The following is a 23,308-nucleotide window of genomic DNA, read 5'->3' on the forward strand; positions in this document are numbered from 1 at the left end:
GAAGAAGAAATTAGAAGTGCATGCTCTAAAGGAGGAAAGACAAGGATAACATTATGGCATTCCAAAGTTTGGAATTGAATTTTTATTAACAATTTGATTTGGACAGGAAGCATTGATGTGTTCTTGAAAATAAAGGAGTATAGTTTAGGCATACTCTTGGGATAGCTTGAAGAATCTCTTGGAAGATTGAGTTGGAAACTTGACAAACAAAAGAAATGAAAGAATGACAACCTTTGGAAAGACAAAGAAATTGTAGCAAATCAAATTTGAGGAATCTTGAAGAAGGTAACATGTTTGCATATTTTATGAAGTTTGATTGTTTGAGTTTGGAAAAAATGTATTGAATTTCTTTTTATAAATTGGTATTTGATAGTTTTATGAAAGATTTGTTGCGATCTTGAAAAAAATTGTATTGAGAAATTCAAAGGAGATGTGCTTAAATAATGAACCAAGAGGAAAATTGTTTTGAAAAGAACAGGGAAAATGTGCTTTTAGGGGAGGAGTTGGTTCAGAGAAGTTGACCAAAAGGAAGAATGTTGAATATGAGATATTGGTACAAATATTATTAAATTTGAATATGATGATTTGATGATAACCCTCACTGTAAGAATATTATGTTTGCTAGTAATAAAAACCATACATTAATGTAGTAGATGATAAAATAAGAGGTGCCATCCAAAAAATCCAAGCAAGAATTTTGACAGAACCAAAAAAAAGATGAGAATGTTGAGATGAAGACAACAAAGTTCTCAAAACGAGTCAGCATATGAAGATGAAGAGGTATGAAAGCTTTGAAAGCTGAGAAACAAAAGGAGAAGAAGGAGAAGATGTGCTCAAAGAAGAAGGATAAGATGTTCTAGTGCAGGGAACCAGAAGAGAAGGACAACTTCCAAAAAGAAGAAGTTGGGTAGAATTTGCGAGAGGAAGTTCCATAGTGATTATGGGTATAATTGATGAGACAAACATAGAGACAAAGAGAGAAGAAGGAGAGGAAAAGTTATGTTGCAGCCCATAGGTGGACAAAGAGTGTTTAAAGAAGAAAGAGGAAGGAATGGCTATTGAAAGTCATAATGAGGATTCAGAGAAGAGAAGTCACAATCAGAAGAAAGAAAGTGTTAAAGCAGGCAATATAAATAAGATGAGTGATGAAGAATGTGATAAAGAGATGGTTGAGATAAAATCATTACTCAAAAACATAAAGAAATGGCTATAGGAGAGAACGAGAAGGATGAGAGAAAAATCGAGAGCAACAATTTATTTTGGGAAAAAGGTAAAGTGGTCTATCAAATAATTGTATTGGAGAGCGTTTGGAGTCATGTATGGTAAATTTTTGTTATCAACATTTCGGTATAACTATCACAACCCATCATCACAAGATCTCCTAATGATGGGATGTGATACTTAGTCCGAAATGTCGATAACAAAAATTTTGCCACATTGGACTCCAAAAACTCTCCAATGGAAACCCGTGAAAACATAAGAACACTAAATAATTGTATTTTGAGAAGCTCATACAAAGAGAAGAGAAAGAGGAAGTACTCAGAATAGCTAATTATAATACAAAAGAATCCATTTGTGAACGAGATAAGGGGCTAATTATTGGAGAAGAAGGTACTACAAATGAAGGAGCAGGACAAAGGTCAGGTGAAAGAAAAGTTCCACAAAGAAGGAGCCATCATTTTTAAGAGCAATAGGAGTTAGCAATGTTAGAAAATCAGAAAGGCCGAAATATTTTCTTATGCTGAGAGTTACTTGTGATATTCTTGTATTCTTATTAAATTTCCTTATGTTCTTTTATCTTCTTCTCATCAAGCAATCATCAAATCAAAGCATGAAGATCAATGGAACGAGATATAGATACCTATCCAAGGTTAGAACCCCTATATAGGGGAAAACCCAGTCAAACTCTTCCACTAGTAGATTTAAATCAAATTGAGACAATCCAACACCTTAGACTAGACCAAAATACCTTCCTCTCTACACCAAGTCAGCCCTCCAAATTCATTGACCAAACTTCAGTAGTCACTTCTAGTCAAACGACTTCCACCCAACTACAACTCACAATTTTGACCTTCCATCTTCCAAAATTTTGGCCCTACAGTAGATCTATGATTTCGTCCCTCCTGTAACAACCCACAAACTCACATGTGTTGAAAAATAGAGAGAATTTTGGCTTCTTGCTTGAAAATTGTCTCCTTATTCACTAAGGTTTTCTCCCTCTTCTTCACGCATTTCATTGTTATTTTCTTCCCCAACAACTTCATATCGAACTTTTTCTGTGTGTCCTCCAAATGAGTCAAGTAACTACTTATTTATAGTGGTTTTTGGATTCCTTTTGAGGCTAACTTTTAGAACTTGAGGCCAACTTGGCATAGGAGTGTTATTTGACTCGTTTTACACAAAAATCATTTTTCTTTCTTGATATACAAAGCCCAAGAATGGTCTATTAAATGATGACAAGGACTAGGAATTAAGACATAAACTCTAGAAGCCTACTGTTATGAAACCATCTCACAAAAAGATATAAAAGAAAAATAAGTGCCTTAGAAATAAGCCTCTTCAAGGGGGAAACCTCCTTCACATTACACAAATGAAGAATTCTTGGATGATATAAATGAAAAGACCTCCTTTCTATATATAGGAGTCTAAGGGGTCATAACATAATGAGAGCTGACATAACAATAATAATGTAAGGGCACAACAATAACAATAATGGGCTTCTATGGGGCACAATAATAACAATATGGGGACTAAATGAGCACAACGATATAATAAGGGGGTTGCACTAATAACAATAAGGGGTTACACTAGTAGTATAGGGACCTAACATGCCCCTCTCCTTCAAAAAATGTTGTCCTCAACATTTGAGTACTTCTGGATGATTCCATATGAAATTCTCATCCTCCCATGTGGAATATTCAACAGGTAAGTTCATCCACTTGATGAGATACTCTGAATTTGATCAATTTCGTAGTAGTCAATTTCTCGTTTTTGTGACTACTTCAGGTTCCACTATGATTTTTCCTTCTTTGTCAAGTTGTGGCAATATTATTTGAACTGGGATCTTCTACAACTTTTGAATGAGTGGCCACACTTCTTCTTCATTCTTCCATTCATCCCTTGCTTTGTTTATCCAATCTGGTTGGATAGTAGAAATAGCACAAAACAATGCTTCGACATCCTCATCCTTTCTTGAAAGTGCATCTCCAACAACATTTTTCTTTCCTTTTTTGTAGATGATTCCAAATTCATAACCCAACATATTTGTGACCCATTTTTCCTATTCTTCTGAAGATAATCTTTGTTCTAAGAAGTATTTAAGACTATCATGATCCGTTTTTACCTTGAAGTGTCTTCCCATTAGGTAAGGTCACCATTTCTTAAGTGAATGTAGTATTTCCAACATTTCCTTCTCATAAATAGCTTGCTTGAGGGAAATTTATTTGTATGGATGTAGCCTTAAAAATACCCAATCACCTACATCAAAACTTCTTTCACTGTGATGTTGATCTTCCTGTTGTTTCATTCGATTCTGCACCAAAGTGGCATTATCCTTCAAAAGTTAGAGAACTTGTTGTTGATGCTCAATGTGATCTTTCACTGTTTGAACCTTTTTCTTCTTGATATGTCCTTCTATATTGAGAGTTTGAGGAGTGGTAATTTCCGCCAATGCATTACAAGATATGATTGGATTCATTTCATGTTGCGATAATTTTTCACTTTTTGAACATTTTTCTTCTTGATATGTCCTTCTATCTTGATAGTTTGAGGAGTGGTAATTATTGCCAATGCAGTACAACATATGGTCGGATTCATTTGTTCTTTCTCTAGGGTTGGTTCCAAGTGTATATCCTCTTCTTTTGATGTTTCTTGATCCTTTTCTTCCTCCTCTTCACAATATATGTAAAATAATTTCTTTTCAGCACACTTATGATCTTTAATGTATTTTCTATCACAATAGTAACAAAGCCCTTTTTCTCTTTTTTCTTCCAATTGTTGAGGTGTCAACCTTGTAGGTTGTGGAAGGCTAGGAGAAACAACACTTCCATCTTTATATCTGTGAGGGGTAGACTTCCTTGTTGCCATAATTTTTATTTCCGCTTTTCTTTCCAACCTCTATGCCTTCTCCAATGAATTAGGTTCCCAAAGGTGAACCTCATTTTGGATGTTATCTTTTAAAGTCCCTATGAAGACATCAATCCCCTGCTTCTCTGGAATATCATTTACCCTTATATTCAATTTTTGAAAGTCCCACCTTCCTTCAAACCTTCCATGTCTTTCTTCAAATATTCCATTCTTTCTTCCAATATGCTTTCATACCATCGATATTAGCTTCCATGGCATAGATAAAATTATTTATCTTACCTTCGATCACATTCTTCAAATCATCCATCCAATTTTGATTACTAGGTGTTTCCATTTCCTTGATTCGAGTCACTCTTTTTCTTGCTTTTAGCAGCTCGATATTTAATCTATTGTATCTCTCAAAATTTTGTATCTCCAAGGTCTGAACTTGCGACCTGCAGTAACCCTCTGAGTCCTCTTTCTAACCCATTAATTCTTGGATGATACAAATGACAAGACCTCCTTTCTATATATACGAGTCTAAGGGGTCATAATATAATCAGAGCCGACATAAAAATAATAATGTAAGGGCACAACAATAACAATAGTGGGCTTCTATGGGGCACAATAATAACAATATGGGGACTATGGGCACAAAAATATATTAAGGGGGTTACACTAATAACAATAAGGGGTTACACTAGTAGTATAGGGACCTAACATGCCCCTCTCCTTCACAAAGTGTTGTCCTTAATGCTTGAGTAGTCTTGGATGCTTTTGTATAAAATTCTCGTCCTACCATGTGAAATATTCAGCGGGTAAGTTCTTCCACTTGATGAGATACTCTGAAATTGATTGATTGCGTAGCTGTCGGTTTCTTGTTTTTGTGACTGCTTCAGGTTCCAATATGATTTTTCCTTCCTCATCAAGTTCAGACAATATTGTTTGAACTGGGAGCTTGTCACTGCTAACCTTCTTTAAGAATGAAACATGGAAAACTGGGGGCACTCGAGAATATGCAGGAAGCTCCAATTTGTATGCCATAGTGCCAATCTATTGCAGCACCTTGTAAGGACCATAGTACTTTGGTGATAATTTATTATCCTTCTTAGCTTTCTTGAGGAAGATTTGGTGTACTTATCCAATTTACACCATTTTCATGTGTCTCTCTACTCTATTGTATCCTTGGGAAGTCCTGTAGATATTTGATGCATTATCTTCAAGGCTCCATGGTGCAAGTGACCAAATATTCTATGACACAACTCAGTGATGTCTCATCTCTCCACCTTCTCTACTTTAGTGCTCGAAGCAGCACAATCTTCTACATCCAATCCATATAGGTTCCTCACCTAAAACTTGATCTGATTCACCTAACCCTAGGCTATGTGATGAAGGAAATCATTTCCATTACTAAATATCACATCATAGCCAAGGTCCTTCAACATGACAACAAAAACCTAAGTCTTCTTCAAATCTAGAACATACATGACATCTTTCAATATGATGGGAGAACCAGAATCCCTCTAAAAGGTAACTGTATTGATGTTGGTCACGCTATACTTCCCATCATCTCCCATCTCGATGTGCATCTGAAGGTCCTTCTCCTCCAAGTTACTGAAAATCTCTTTTTTGTTGGTCATATGGAATGAGGCTCCACTATCCAAGTGCCACACACTACCCATCACTGATGTCACCATGAGAGTGATGAGGGTGAAATCCAGTTTGAATTGTGAATCAAGGGATTCACCTGCTGCTCCTCTTGAGGGATTCTTACCGACCTTCTTGTGAGGAAAATTTGTGGCAAAGTGTCCCAGCTCATGAGAGTGAAAGCATTTAATTTTCGTCATGTCCTTCTTCTTACCATCATGATTGAAATATGGTTTGGAATGGGATGAGTTCCCTCCCCTTTTTTCACCTTTCCAGCTAAGGCACAGTTCTCCTCATCATAATTCTTGGATGAGGATTCGTCTCCGGTGTTCTACCAAATCTCTTCTGTACCAAGTTGGACCGCAATCGCTCCCACTCCGGTATCTTCTCCTTCCCATTAACTCAATCTTGGTAGTTTTTCCAACTCTCGGGAAGCCCTAAAAGTTCTAGGCTCACTAGATCATGATCTACAATAGTAAGACCGACACTTCTACGCTCATCCCGACATTGGGTGAACTTGGTTAAGTACTTTTGAATTGATTCTCCATTCTCCATCTTGATCTTTCTCAGCTTGTCCTTTAGTTCTAGCTTCATGTGGTCACTGTTGTTTTGACATAGGTCCATTAATGCCTTCCACATTTCAAATGGAATTTCCTTACCGTGGAGATTTGAGACAATATGACCTTGAACTTCTTATAAGATAATACTTCTCACCTTTTCCACACAGTTTCTCCACTCTGCCACATCTTTAGCATCCGATGTTGGAGGCTTTAGGATATCACTGTCTCTGAATTACTTCAGCCTGTAGTCTTCCAAAACTATGTAATTTGAGCTACCCTCAAGGGCATACTCAAGTCTCAAACCGTAGAATGATATCCTGCTGGATCTGAAGTATGAAACTGCCAATTCGATGTCACCTGCACAACAAACTCATATTCTCCTCTTCTATGGTTATTTCATCTCTCATACCATGTAGATTTTGTACTGTAGATTGTGATATACTAAAACAATTGACTTGAATCTACTCTGCTCATCAACAGAAACAAAAATTGATCGGTGAAATCATGAAGCAAAGAAGGAAGAATTTCAATCACACATAACAAAATAATTTTATGGGGAAAGCCTCAACTAAAAACCCCTGCTATCTGTAGATTGTCTTAACTAGAAGACCTGAGAAGAAAATATAATGCTTGTTCAGACAAAATAATCTTTGCACAAAGACAATCTATCTCACTGCTTCACAAACCAGCTCAAGCTAATACTTAGCCAAATCTTTTGTCTGCCAAGTTCCTACATCCTTGCATTGTTCCTTTGGGGATCATCCCATATCTAATTTGGAAATTTCTCACTCATAACTACGCAATTCATCCATAGGCCTTCCTCTAATTGCATGCACCAGTGGTTTAATTACGATGATTTTAAAATTGATAGTACATTGTCCATGAACTCAAATATCGACCGGGTCTTCTGACGAACTGACATGCATGAGTTATTTATGCATGAATTATCAGTTATCGGGTTGATCACTGTGTGTGAACTAAATCCAATTTAATTCACTTGACCTCTCACTAGTCCCTCCATCAGCTAGAACTAGTTTAATTGAATTTAACTGAGTTAAAGTGAATCAAATAATTAGAACTCAATAAGAACTCAACCTAGGCCCCTAAAATTTAGGGATCACTCTACATGACTCTAGATAGAATCTGAACTTGAATTTAGTAAGCCAACTAAGTCAAATTAACTTACTTAACTCTTACAAGTTGCTATGAGAATAGAATTACAATTTAATTCCTAATTTAATTCAAGGACAAATTAAATTCAGATTTTCTTGTTGTTATTTTTAACACTCCATCTCAACAAGAAAGGGATTATCTATTACCCTGATCTTGCCTCTATGAAACTCAAATTTTCATCTTAACAATGCCTTCGTCAAAATATTAGCATCCTTCTCCTCTATAGGAATGTACTCCATAAACATGATTCTCCTCTACACACAATCTCGTAGATGGTGATACTGGATGTCAATATTATTGGACCGATCATGAAAAAATTGATTCTCAGAGAGTTTGATACAACTCTAATTTTCACAGTAAAGCATTGTAGCATCCATTTATTAACCAAACAACCCAAAAAGGATCTTCCTCACTGAGATAGACTCACAATCTCCTTGACTAGTAGCCATGTACTGTGCTTCTACTGAACTGATTGCAACTAATATCTACTTCCTGTTGTACCAAGAAAATGTTACTGATGCAATACTGAAGATTCCCCCTGATGTGCTCTTCTGGTCAGATGGAATCTTTTCCTAATTTGCATTGGTGAAGCCTAGAATCTTCACTCCATCTATCCATTTGTACAAAATACCAACCTGAGTGGTGCCTCTAATGTATCTCAACACATGTTTAGTTTCCTTCCAATATAGTTTGGTTGGCTTAACCATGGCTTGACTAAGCTCGCTAACCTCAAAACACATGTACGGTCATGTCTTCACCAAATAGATAAGTGAGCCCACAAATTTTCTATAAATAGTAGCCTCCACTACTTCTCCTGAAGTATTATCCTCCTTCCTCTAGTTACTAGCTAGAGGAGTCTCCATGGGTTTGTTGCTCTCCATGTGGAACTTGTTCAGTATCTCGTTGGAAAACTTTCCCTGAGAGACAAACAGTTCCTTATCTCCTTGCCATACTTCCATACCAAGAAAATAATGCATGAGCCCTAGGTTCTTCATATTTAACTCTCTTGCAAGATCCTCTCATAATCAAATCATCGATATATACTACTATAATCAACAATTTACCTTCCACCACAATATGGTAAATGTGTGCATCTGCTTCACTTTTGGGGAAGCCTAACCAGGTGGAATAATTTTCAATCCTAGTGTACCAAGCACGTCGTTCTTGTTTCAATCTATATAGCGCTTGCTTGAGTTTGAACACATGTGACTCTCTATTGAAGGTCTCAAATCCTTTCAGCTACTCAATATACACCTCTTCCTCAATCATGCTCATGAGGAATGTTGTTTTTACATTCATCTGATTTATCTTCCATCCCATATGCGTTGAGAGTACTAGAATATATCTAATTAATGAGTAACTTGATATAGGAGCAAAGGTCTCATCGTAATCAATTCCATCCACCTAAGAGAACCCCCTAGCCACAAATCTAGGAGTGTGCTTCTCCATAATCCCATATGCTGCTTGCTTTACCTTGTAAATCCATCTAGAACTCATCACTGACTTCTCTATGGGTCTTCGGACCATCTCCCAAACATTTTTCTGATAATGAAGTCATACTCCTCAACCATGGCATCGACCCACACTGGTTTTTGCACTGCGTCCTCGAATGAGGATGACTCAATCTCTACACTTTCTCTCATTAGAGCTATGTAGTTGGTGTATAGCTCTGGTGACATCCTCTACCTATGTTGTGATGTGGGTGCTCCCATCTTCTCTCTAGAATCATACAATAATATGCCATCCTCTCTAGTGTGATTTCTCCCATCTCTGGAAGTTTCTGCATGAGTGGGTATTTCCACTCGCTTATCCTCTACATGTGGTTTCTCCACATCATCTTGAGGTTCCTCCCTTGGAGGTAAAAGATCGTCAACTACATGTAAATGAATCTCCCTCTCAAGGTAACATCTTATGGCCATTGTTTCCAGGAAAACTAGTGTTTTTTTCGATCTGGTAGTCCCACTAAGATGGGTAGCTATCTTAGAAACAAACAATCAAAGAAAATTGTGATTTCCTTTATGTATGGCAGATAAGAGAGGAGCAAAGAGGACCAACCTGGATCTTCTGCTTGGCTCCTTTCTTGTTTCCTCTCTCCCTTGATAGAGCTTGCCACTCCTCTCCTACTTGTCTCGCTTTATAGAATACCTGTAGAGGCAAAGCAACAAAACACTATCAAAGCATCTTGATCTATGATACTATAAACAATGCAGAATCATAAATACATTGACCATACAATTGCATTCATAAACAACAAGATTAAAAAATACACAATTATATGGAGGAAAACTCAAATATCTTTATTAATAGTAGAAGAGAGGATTACAACCCAGCTATTTGATCCAGCATCATCCTCCCATCATCAAAGCCCTTTTCACCTCATGAAAATCAAGATCACCCAACAATACAATGTTCCCTCTCAAAGAGAAACGAACATCACTTCCTTACAAATTACAAAATTCCAGCCTGTAGATCTCTCAGATGAGGGATCCATATATAGATGTCCTGCAAGGGTGTGAGTCAGCTTTGGGTTTCTGATTAGTGTCATTCCACTGATAGTTCTTGGTTCCACTTGGAGATTTCTTTGATCTCTTACTCATCCCTGGGCGAATTCAGAGAGGCAAGTGTCATATGAGAAGTTTCTAGAAGATTCCCTGGGTTTCCACTTAGCAAACTATCTCTGCCATTTGTCTACTCCTGCTCATCGCACCCCACAGAAGGATCTTTCAGTATGAATCACACCTAGCTAGTGTAGCAGCCAGTATGCATCGCACCTTGACCATGGAGCAATCAATATGGTCCAGTTTTGGCCAGTTCTGAGTGGTTTTTCAAGTGGGTCTTCTAGGAAATGATGTAATTAGTTGACCATGATCCTTTAGGTTATGAAACAACACTTTTAGGGGTTAAAAAGCCATTGGTTTATCGACATATGTGATTGGGGTTGAAGTGCCCAAATATGTCTATAACAGTTGCCCCCTAAAGCATGATGCCATAAATCTTTTGATGTCGAATGAAATGCTTTATCATGATGATCCAAGGTATTTGAGCTGGAAGGTGACCTGTATAAGATACAATATAATACATCATCATCATATAATTTTCATGATCTAGTTGAGGTGGGCATTCCCATGCTCAGCTTTATAAATTCATTTTCATGTACATAGGACAGATAATCGTCTACTGTTGCAGACTCGTGATTCTTTATGTGTAGAATCATCATCCTTTAGCTTAGATGATCATTTGTGTAGCTTCTATGTACATTTTGATGTCTTTATTTTCCTGAATATATCGCAGCTCGGATGGATGAAACTAGATCCGGGGTCTTCAAAACTCATTCAATCTTCACCCAGTGTACAAGTCGATCCATGTGAAAAGATGTCCTGAAGTCGAACATGGAAGGACATCGCCTGATTACCAGCCAATAATGTAAGCTATTAACAGGCGCGAGAGGAGTCACCGATAATGATAATGACCCTCAAGGTACTACAGTACAATTCACGTGGTGTGAATATATGAGTCAATGTCGAACACCACGCAAAATATTTTGGTCGAAGGCCATTGATGTATACCTGTCACTGGAAGTGAGAAACTTGCCATTGAGGCATGCAAGCCTCAAAGTACTGAAAGGGTTGTTTCTAAGTCAACTTCTTGGATAATGAGCTAATGTCGACAAGAAGTGACCCGTCGTAGGAGGGCCTTGATGTATCCTACATCTACGATACGAAATGGAGCAAATTATTTTTTGGAGGTGAAAGCGATATGATGATACAAGGTTTAGGAATGGCAATCATGAAAAATGGAGGGTGAAGGTATTGCAGTGGATGAGGCGTTAGCTGGATGGCGTATTCTCTGAATGACTTCTCTTGAACAAGTCACCGACATTGATATGGATTGGTAGTGTTAACCCCAAAAATGGATGGTACGAAGGACCAATGGTGATATGACTGGTGAATGGAATAACCCAACCTGACTCAATCATGGTGATGGAGTGAAAGTGTCATGTTCGAGAGCGACCTGCTACCAATAAAGTTCTTTAAGTTTTCTTCCCTTTTTCCCCAGTCATTGCTGACCAGTACCTCTTTATTTTTGTCAAGCTTGAGGAGGATAACATGTGCTTGTTCTATAATTTTCCCTTCGGGCAAACATGTCGCTATGTTTTAGCAAGTCTAGTGATAGTGAAACTCGTTCTTGTCCGGTTGGACAAGTTTGTCGCTATTGTTTTAACAAGTTTAACGACAAGGATAACTTGGTCCATTTCATGTTTAGAGAATTTGAAAATGGACAAAAATGAAACTCCAGTGGTCCGTTTTCATAGCATAATCCCTTAAGTCCGAAAAAGTATAAAATAATATGAAAGGGATGACTTTTTGATCGCTTTAGCGAGTTGAAAAAGACAAGCACTCGACATTTTGTTTGATAATCCCTTAGGATCCAAAAGGTTAAAATGTATAGGAGGGATGACGCTTCCCCTTACTTTAACGAGTTTGAAAGGCTAATAGCTCGATAATCTTTTTATTTTTAACGAGTCTAAAAATAGTTTAAAAGAAACTCGTTTTTGAGGAATGAGTGGTGTTTTCGGGTAGCAACTGGTTCCAGGTAAGCTTGGAACTTCTCAAAACATGGCAATGTGAAGAGGGTGGCTAACAAAACCACTCGTCGTAGTTGTTCCTCAAAAGGGTAAACAATCAAGTGGAAGCGTATGATCGGCCAAAAGAATGGAGGTGATGGTAGAACACAACCAAGGTTCAAAAGGCTGATAGCATGGCAATCACAAAGGTCGTTTACTGAAGGTGGATTCATTTTTTAATGAGCTTAAATTGGGAGAAACTATGCTCAGTGGCAGGTTTATTTTTTAACGAGCTTGAACTTTACGGAAACATTGCTCGTGCCAGTTGTTTAAAAAGATGTCTCTCATTAGTAGGTTCATTTTTTAGCGAGCTTGCACCATGCGAAACTTTGCTCATTGCCTTTTTATGTAGGCTAGAAATGACCAAACTACGGAGCTAACTACACTAAAAGCTAAGGAACTATTGAGGTTAGGTAGGATGGTTTTATCAGTAGAAAAAACACTTCCTTTGCTTCATCCACGCACTACAGACAAAGGTGAATGGTGGTTAGACCAATCACCTAACGTAAGAAGTTGAAAATAAAAAGCTAAAAAGCTAAAAATGCTAAAAAGCTACACAATGAAATTAGCCATTTTTTACTTGCATAAAAAGGGTTGCATGCCCCTAGGTATTGAAAAATGAGATTTTCCAGGTCACCATATGGAAGTCCCTGCATTTAAGCAGGATTGTTTCGTCCGCAGAGTGGACAAAACACTTCCTTGGCTCTGTCCATCGAAATAGACAAAGGTGAATGGTGTGAGCTTCCAATCACATAACCTACGAGGAAATCCTATTTCAGACCAATCCCATAACCTACAAGGAAATGGTGTTTCAGCCCAGTCATATAACCTACAAGGAAATCTATTTTTTTAGCTGGGTTTGCCTGCCTAAGTAGACCAGGGTGCATGCCCCCTAAGCTTCGTTACATTCGCCAGACTACTCACGGTAATTAGGTGGATGAACTGAAGGTTGAAGAGACATTCTTGATGCAAAGATACCATTCAAGGGTGATGTTTGACTCGTAGTTGTGTTTGAATTTGGAAATGAAAGCTGGTCGATAAGTTGTACCATTCTACCTTCATGCGAGAAACACATCACTCGAAACAGTGTGGAAACAATAGCTTCCATGCTATATATGTAGTCGCGTCCAAGAAGTAGATTGTAATCTAGCGGTCCTTGGACTACCATCACGTTCAAGTGAATGGTTTTCCTTTTCAAGGTTATTGGCAACTTCGGAGGGATCCCTAACGGTTGACTGGTTCCTTTGTTGAAGCCTGACAAATTTTGATTCCCAGGCAGAAGCGATGGCAAACCAAGCGCATTCCAAGCAGTTGAGGAAAGGATACTCACTGAAACCCCTTCATCTATGATGGTGCCAGACACGATCATTTTGTACACTTGTACTATGATTCAAAATGGTACACTAAATGGAAGGCGGGTTCTTGCCAGTTGATTCCAATTGAAGGAAACGACTAGACTGCTCGGAGGAGGTACCGGATAAACAGCTGGATAAATCTCCTGAACTGGGGAACTTTCCTCCTGTTGTAAATAAACAAGTGGATTGCCCCCATGTTCAATAGATTCTATATTAACAAAAAGAATTTGAACGGTGTTGTTCTCATTCTCTCTGGAAATCATATCATCTAAAGGTGGACCTTCTGAAGGCAAGACTAGGTTGACTGCCAACTCGACCTGTTGACTTTGGTCCGGAATGGACTCATAAGGTTTACTTTCAACGATAGGTGTTTCGAATTACAATTGAGTTATGTCAGTCGATTTTTCAGCTAGCAATGGACTTGGAAAGAGCTTCTTGTATCCAGGTGGAAGTCGCTGCAGTGAAGCAGGACGGTTATCCAAGACACTTTTGGCTTCGTCCAGAAAAGGACAACGGTGAAGGGCATGATCTCCCTCACACAATCTACATGGAAATCTAAACTTTTCTTTTTGTCCATTGACTTCATTTTCACTAGATGATGGTGTGTTGTCAACATGGTTGACAGAGGTTGATGACACCAGACGGTGCAAACGGGGAGACCATTCTCTCAAGATCCATGGAATGCAAGGACAATCTCAATGAAAGTGGTTTCCTTTGCAAATTATGCATGGAGATTTGGGTTTGGATGGTTCGGTGTGCGGATTTTTGTCGTTGCCCCCTTGCTTGACTGACTTCTTCTTCTCCTTCTCCTTCCCTTTCTTCTTCTTCTCAGTTACTTGGTTTTTGGTATCACTAGTTTCACCAAGCGAAGAGGAAGAAAGAAAGGGAGAAACAAACGAAGTAGAAGGTGAAGGGACAACTTGAGTATCATCTGGTTGCTGATTCAATTGCTGAGGAATTATTGTGTTTTGAACGACAGAGGTTGAGAATAGCCATACTGGCAGGCCAATTGTGATTCTTGGAAGGGACAATGTAGCCATATATGGAGCACCAATATCTCCCTAAGAAGAGAAAGGACTAGGATTTCCCCCAAGGGGAATTCCTTGATTGGTGGACTCCATTACCTCAACCTAAGATCAACGAAGGAACAGGGATGTTATTCCGTATTAAATAAAGTTTATGATGCTTTGACACAACTTTTCTTTTTCAATTTTTAAGAGTCGAGGAAAAGCTAAAGATGACTCTAGTCGCCTTCGATTTTTAATGAGCCTAAAGTGACAAGTGCTCAGATGGACCTTTTCTTTTAAGGAGTCGAAAAGGAATGAAAGTGACTACTCTGGAAATCTAGACAAAGGGATTGCCAAACCAATCGCAAAACTGCAATATACACCTTGGTGGTAAATTAAAGAGAAATTACCAAGGACTTTACGTACGGTAGTCAATCTTCCAGAATGCTATGTTCAGTGCATTGTGATTGATAGGGAAGCAGACACGACTTCCTAAGGATAAAGGATATCAGCCTATTGTGGGCTCCCAACATATACTCGACGGTACATAGAGCACAAGTCCGTACTGGCACTTGTCGTATCAAAGAGGAGGAATCACCCAACCTTCGATGAAAACGATAGTTACCAGGTTCTATGACGCTGGAACACATCTCTAGCATAGACTTCTAAATGTGTTGCGTTAGGTTCCAAAGCGTTTTTATGTTCATTGGGATTTATTTTAGAGTTGATCTTTCTTAGAAGTTTGTCTTTCAAGGTTCACTGCGTGATGTAGATGTACAATTCCTAAATATGCAATCTAAAATGATAAACAACCGTTATTTTCTTTTAGCAATGAAAATCCTAGCTACTAAGGAAAGAAGAGTATGATTCTTTCAACGGAGAGCACAAAGCACACACTAAATGCACTTTTCCTAGATCATCTTCCGCATGCAGTCTAAATTCAAATGCACATGCATGTATTTGTTTTTCCATTTCCTTAATGTGAGAATGCCAAAAAGGAAAACTAAGTATAGATCTGAACTATTTTCTTCAAAGTGACACTTCAACAATTTCTTTTCAAAATGAAAGGAAGACTAAAATGACACTTTTGATTTTGAATGGAAAGCTGCTTTCGACACTTCAAATATTGACAATTCAAATCAAATACAATGACAAAAGTACAATCAACTATCTAGAGGAGGAAGACTTTACGACACTCTTCTTCTTGACTCAAAATGACAGTTGCGACACTTTTGCATCAAAAGACGACAGTTTTATTAAGCTACTTTTGAAAAAGAAGGACTGTAAATGATGAAAAATACATAAAATAACATTCACAAACCCTAATCAATGGAGGCTGAATAATGTAAAGGAATATGGCTTCAACAATGAAATACTGATCATATGCAGCAAAACTACTGAATAGAGCTGAAAACAAGGAGGAAAAAATCAAATTCTAAAGAGAGAAACAGTTTCACTCAGTCATTGCACCTGTCCTTAGGGAAAACAGGGATGCATCTCACCTACAACACAGGGGAGGTGCGATGCATACAGGCTTCTAGTTATAGACAGAGCGATGGGCCAGAGAACGAAACTGAGCTTGGTTTTTGCTCCAAATTTGCAGCTAAGTTTAGTGATTTAGGCTGAGCTATGATAGACAGTAAAAACAAAGTACAGGGGTATGATCTTAGGAGGTTATTGAGCTACCACAAGGGCATTTGGGATGCTTGTAAGTCAGATTTTCAGTTCATAAACCAACCCAGAGATTGACTGAAGCAGCATTTATCTACTTTGCAGTTGCATGGCAAAAGCAGTTCGAAAGCTAGCTGGCTAACTTTAGGCTCTGATTGTAGTTTATAAAGAAAACAAAAATAACAAACAAACAAACTAATCACTCCCCGGTGGAGTTGCCATTTTTTTTCCGGGAAAACTACTATCTTTTTGATCTGCTAGTCCCACTAAGATGGGTAGCTATCTTAGAAACAAACAATTAAAGAAAATTGTGATTTCCTTTATGTATGACAAATAAGAGAGGAGCAAAGAGGACCAACTTGGATCTTCTGCTTAGCTCCTTGCTTGTTTCCTCTCTCCCCTGATAGAGCTTTCCACTCCTCTTCTACTTGTCCTGCTTTAGAGAATACCTGTACAGGCAAAGCAACAAAACACTATCAAAGCATCTCGATCTATGATACTATAAACAATGTAGAATTAGAAATACATTGACCATACAATTGCATTCATAAACAAAAATATTCACAAATACACGATTATATGGGGGAAAAATCAAATAGATTTATTAATAGTAGAAGAGAGGATTACAACCCAGCTGTCTGATCCAGCATCAAAGCCCTCTTCACCTCATGAAAAGCAAGATCACCCAACAATACAATGTTCCCTCTCAAAGAGAGACCAACAACACTTCCTTACAAATTACAAAATTCCAGCCTATAGATCTCTCAGATGAGGGATTCATATATAGATGTCCTGCAAGGGTGTGAGTCAGCTTTGGGTTTCTGATTAGTGTCATTCCACTGATAGTTCTTGGTTCCACTTGGAGATTTCTTTGATCTCTTACTCATCCCTAGGCGAATTCAGAGAGGCAAGTGTCATATGAGAAGTTTCTAGAAGATTCCCTGGGTTTCCACTTAGCAAACTATCTCTTCCATTTGTCTACTCTCGCTCATCGCACCCCACAGAAGGCTCTTTCAGTATGCATCGTACCTAGCTAGTGTAGCAGCTAGTATGCATCACACCCTAACCATGGAGCAGTTAGTATCATTTAGTTTTGGCCAGTTCTGAGTGGTTTTTCAAGTGGGTCTTCTGGGAAATGATGTAATCAGTTGACCATGATCCTTTAGGGTATGAAACAACACTTTTAGGGGTTAAAGAGCCCTTGGTTTATCGACATATGTGATTGGGGTTGAAGTGCCCAAATATTTCTATAACAGCTGTCCCTTCATCAAGCTTCACGTATCTATGAACCACTGTCATCCTCTTAGATGGCAGGTACAATTGATAATTGTGAGGTGTATCAATGTATCACACAAATACACCCAACTTAGTTGTTGGCTCTATATCTTTCCATGCATCGCTGGTAACATGACATTAGCTTGATGAACCAAAGATCCTGAAGTGTACCACATATGGTTTCTTACCTGAAAAATATTCTTCTAGTGTACTCATCCTGAGAAAACGATGAGTGCTTATGTTTGCAAATAAACAATTGTGTTTCATGCTTCGACACACAAGTGCAATGGTAGTCCTTGATCATGTAGCATCTCCTGTGAGGCTCCCAAAATAATTATGTTCTTCCTTTCAACCACCCCATTATGTTGTGGGTTATGAGGTGTCATCAACTCTTGTTAAATTCCTTTTGATGCACAAAAGTTCTTGAATTCATTTGACACATATTCTCCATCGTTATCGATTCCGAGAGTTTTAAATTTCCTACCAGTACATTTCTCAACAAGTGCTTTAAATTCAAAAAATTTAGCAAACTTCCGATATTTCTTCTGCATGAATAAAATTCAAAACTTATGAGAAAAATCATCAACAAATATTACGTAACAACTGTGTTTGGTTGTGGATGCCATCAAGAATGGTCCACACACATCTGAGTGAACTCGATCAAGGATTGCTTACGCTTGACTGTCTTTATCATGAAAGGAATATTTGGTGTACTTCTCCAATTCACACCATTTTCATGCGTCTATCTAATGTAGTGTGCCCTTGGGAAGTTTTGTAGAGATTTTATGCATGATCTTGAAGGCTCCGTGGTGCAAGTGACCAAATCTTCTATGCCACAACTCACCAATCTCTCGTCTCTCTACCTTCTCTGCTTTAGTGCCCAAAGCAATGCAATATTATACATCTAATTTGTATTAATTCTTCACCTGAAAATAAATCGGCTTCACCTAACCTTAGGCTATGTGATGAAGGAAAGAATTTCCATTACTAAATATCACATCCTAGCCATGGTATTTCAACATGGAAACAAAAATCAAGTTCTTCTTCAAATCGGAACGTACATGACATCTTTCAATGTGAGGGGAGAACCAAACTCCCTTTAAAACATAACATTATTGATGTTGGTCACGTGATACCTTCCATCATCTCCCATCTCGATGTTCATCTAGAGGTCCTTCTCCTCCAAGTTACTAAAGAGCGCTTTTTTGTTGGTCATATGGAATGAGGCTCCACTATACAAGTACCACACACTACCCATCATTGATGTCATGATGAGATAAATGAGGGTGAAATCCAATTCGAATTGTGAATCTAGGGATTCACCTGTTGCTCCTCCCGAGGGCTTCTTACCGACCTTCTTGTGTGGACACTTTTTGGCATAGTGTCCCACCTCATGATAGCGAAAACATTTAATTTTTGACATGTCCTTCTTCTTTCCACCATGACTAGAATCCTATTTGGAATGGGATGAATTCCCTCCCCTTTCTTTACCTTTCTAGCTAAGGAACAGTTCTCCTCATCATCATGCTTGGATGGGTACTCGTCTCTAGTGTTCCGCTAACTCTCTTCTTGTACCAAGTTGGACCACAATCACTCCCACTCTGGTATATTCTCCCTCCCATTAGCTCAGTCTTCATAGTTGTTCCAACTCTTGGGAAGCCCTAGAAGTTCTAGGCTCATGAGATTATCTTGTGCAATAGTAACACTGACACTTCTAAGCTCATCTCGACATTGGGTGAACTTGGTCAAGTACTTTGGAATTGAGTCACCATTCTCCATATTCATCTTTCTGAGATATTCCTTCAGTTCCATCTTCCTGTGGTCACTATTGTTTTTACATAGGTTCGTTAATGCCTTCCACATTTCAAATGGAGTTTCCTTACCATGGAGATTTGAGACAATATGATCTTGAACTCCTTATAGCATAATCCTTATCACCTTTGCCACACACTTTCTCCACTCTACCACATGTTTAGCATCTGATGTTGGAGGCTTCGGGATATTAATGTCTCTGAATTCCTTCAGCCCATTGTCTTCCAAAACTACCTCCATCCTCTCCTTCCAAGATATGTAATTTGAGCTACCCTCAAGGGCATACTCAAGTCTCAAACTATAGAATGATATCCTGCTAGACCTAAAGTATGAAACTGTCAATTTGATGTCACCTACACAACGGACTCATGCTCTCCTCTTCTATGGTTATTTCAGCTTCATAACATGTAGATTTTTTATTGTAGATTCTAACTGCATATTGTGATGTACTAAACAATTGACTTGAATCTACTCTACTCATCCGTGGAAACAAAAATTGATTAATGAAATCAAGAAGAAGAAAAGGAATAATTTCAGTCACGCATAACAAAATATATTTATGGGGAAAGCCTCAACTAAAAACCCCTTATATCTTGATATTGCATTAACCAGAATATCTGAGAAGAAAATACAATGCTTGCTCAACCAGAACAATCTCTGCACAAGCACAATCTCTCTCACTGCTTCACAAACTAGCTCAAGCCAATACTTAGCCAAATCTATTACCTGCTAAGCTCCTAATTCCTTTCATTGTTCCTTTGGGAATCAACCCATATTTAATTGGGAAATTCCTCATTGATAACTACCCAATCCATCCATAGGCCTTCATCTCATTGTATGCACCAACGTTTTAATTTAGATTATTTTACAATTGATAGTACAATGTCCCTGAACTCTAATCTCAACTGGGTCATCTGTTGAACTGACATGCATGAGTTATTTCTAAGTTAATTATCATTTATCTTGTTGATCACTACATGTGAATTAAATCCAATTTAATTCACTTGACCTATCACTAGTTCCTCCATTAGTTAGAACTAGTTTAACTGAATTTAACTCAATTAAAGTGAATTAAATAATTATGACCCAATAAGAACTCAACCTGGTCCCCTAAAATTTACGGATCACTCTACATGCATTTAGATAGAATATGAACTCGAATTTATTGAGCCAAATAAGACAACCTTACTTATTTAATTCTTACAAATTTCTATGAGAATATAATTACAATTTAATTCCTAATTTAATTCAAGGACAAATTAAATTAGGATTTTCTTGTTTCTTTTTTTAACACTCCATCTCAAGAAATGGATTATCTATTACCCTGATCTTGCATCTATGAAACTCAAATTTGCATCTTGACAATACCCTTGTCAAAATATCTGCATCCTTCTCCTCTATAAGAATGTATTCCAGCAATATGATTCTCCTCTACACACAATCTCATAGATGGTGATACCAGATGTCAATATGATTGGACCAATCATGAAAAACTTGATTCTCAGAGAGTTTGATACAACTCTAATTGTCACACTAAATCATTGTAGCATCCATATATTGACCAAACAACCCAACAAGGATCTTCCTCATTGAGATAGCCTCACAAGCTGCTTGACTAGTTTCCATGTACTCTGCTTCTACTGAACTGAGTGCAACTAATATCTACCTCCCGTTGTACCAAAAAAATGTTTCTGACCCAATACTAAATATTCCCCCTTATTTTCTCTTCCTATGAGATGCAATCTCCGCCTAATCTGCATCGCTGAATCCTTGAAGCTTCACTCCCTCTGTCTGTTTGTACCAAATACCAAACTGAGTGGTGCCTCAGATGTATCTCAACACATGCTTAGTTTCCTTAAAATATATTTTTGTTGGCTTAACCATGGCTTGACTAAGTTGGTTAACGCAAAACACATGTACGGTCATGTGTTCACCAAATACATAAGTGAACCCACAAGTTTTCTATAAATAGTATCCTCCACTACTTCTCCTGAAGTAGCATCCTCCTTCCTCCATTTACAAGCTAGAGGAGTCTCCATGTGGAACTTCTTCAGTATATGGTTGGAAAAATTTCCTTGAGAGACAAAGAGTTCCTCATCTCCTTACAGTACTTCCATACCAAGAAAATAATGCATGAGCCCCAGGTTCTTCATCTCGAATTCTCTTGCAAGATTTGATCAACTTCTCATCCGCTCTTAGAATCAAATCATCGACATATATTACTATAATAAAAAATTTACGTTCAACCACAATATGGTAAAGGTTCCCATCTACTTCACTTTTGTTGAAGCCCAACCTAGTGAAATAGTTGTCAGTCCTGGTGTACCAAGCACGAGATTCCTGTTTTAGTCCATATAGTGCTCGCTTGATTCTGCACACATGCAACTCTCTATTGAAGGTCTCAAATATTTTTAGCTTCTTAATATACACCTCTTCCTCAATCATGTTGTTGAGGAATGTTTTTTTTACATCCTTCTAATGTATCTTCCATCCCATATGCACTGACAGTGCTAGAATAGATCTAATTAATGAGTACCTTTCTATAGGAGTAAGGTCTCATCGTAATCAATTCCCTCCACCAGAGAGAACTCTCTAGCCACATATCTAGCCTTGTGCTTCTCCAAAATCCCATATGTTGCTTGATTTACCTTATAAAGCCATCTACAACTGACCACTGACTTGTCTGTTGGTCTTGGGACCACTTCCTAAACATGTTTTTTGATAATGAAGTCATACTCCTCAACCATGCCATCAACCCACATTGATTTTTTCACTTCTTTCTCTAATGAGGATGGCTCAATATCTACACTCTCACTCATTAGGGCCATGTAGCCATTGTACTGCTCTAGTGACCTCCTCTACCTGTGTTGTGTTGTACGTCCTCCCACATTCTCTCTAGCATCACACAATAATATTTCATCCTCTCCAGTGCGCTTTCTCCCATCTCTGGAAGACTTTGCATGACTAAGTATTTCCACTCTCTTCTCCTCTGCATGTGCTTTCTCCACATCATCCTGAGGTTCCTTATTTGGAGCTAAAATCTCATCAACTACATGTAAGTGAATCTCCCCCTCAAGGGAACATCTCATGGCCTTCCCTTCATCAAGCTTCACATCTCTGTGAACCACTGTCATCCTCTTAGATGGAAGGTACATCCGATAGCTGTAAGGTGTATCAATGTATCACACAAATATGCCCAACTTAGTTGCCGACTTTATATTTTTCTGTGCATCGTGGGTAAAATGACATTAGACTGATGAACCAAAGATCCTGAAGTGTACCACATCTAGTTTATTACCTGAAAAATATTCTTCTAGTGTACTCATCCCGAGAATTCAATGAGTTCTTATGTTTTTCAAATAAACAATTATGTTGCATGCTTCGGCCCACAAGTGCAATAGTAGTCCTTGGTCATGTAACATCTCCCGTGACACTCCCACAATACTTATGTTCTTCCTTTCAACCACCCCATTATGATGTGGCTTATGAGGGGTTATCAACTCTTGTTGAATGCCTTTTGATGCACAAAACTTCTTGAATTCATTTCAGACATATTCTCCCCTATTATTTATTCTGAGAGCTTTAAAGTTCCTATCAGTATCTTTCTTGACAAGTGCTTTACATTCACAAAATTTAGCAAATGTATGATCTTTCTTCTGCATGAATAAAATCTAGCACTTACGAGAAAAATCATCAAAAAATATTACATAATAGTTGTGCTTGGTCGTGGATGCCATCAAGAGCGGTCCACATACATCTGAGTGAACTCGATCAAGGATCACTTACGCTTGACTCTCTTTATCATGAAAGGAACATTTGGTGTACTTCTCCAATTTACACCCTTTTCATGTGTCTCTCCACTCTATAATACCGTTGGGAAGTCCTATGGAGATTTGATGCATGATCTTCAAGGCTCCATGGTGCAAGTGACCAAATATTCTATTCCACAACTCACTGATGTCTCGTCTCTCCACCTTCTCTACTTTAGTTCTCAAAGTAACACAATCTTCTACATCCAATTTTTAGAGGTTCTTCACTTGAAACTCGATCTGCTTCACCTAACCTTAGGCTATGTGATGAAGTAAAGCCTTTCCATTACTAAATATGAAATCCTGGCCA

Source organism: Pinus tabuliformis, chromosome 1_2 (genome assembly GCF_031772625.1).
Source record: "Pinus tabuliformis cultivar Carrire ecotype Pingquan chromosome 1_2, CPIR1, whole genome shotgun sequence".
NCBI lineage: Eukaryota > Viridiplantae > Streptophyta > Pinopsida > Pinales > Pinaceae > Pinus > Pinus tabuliformis.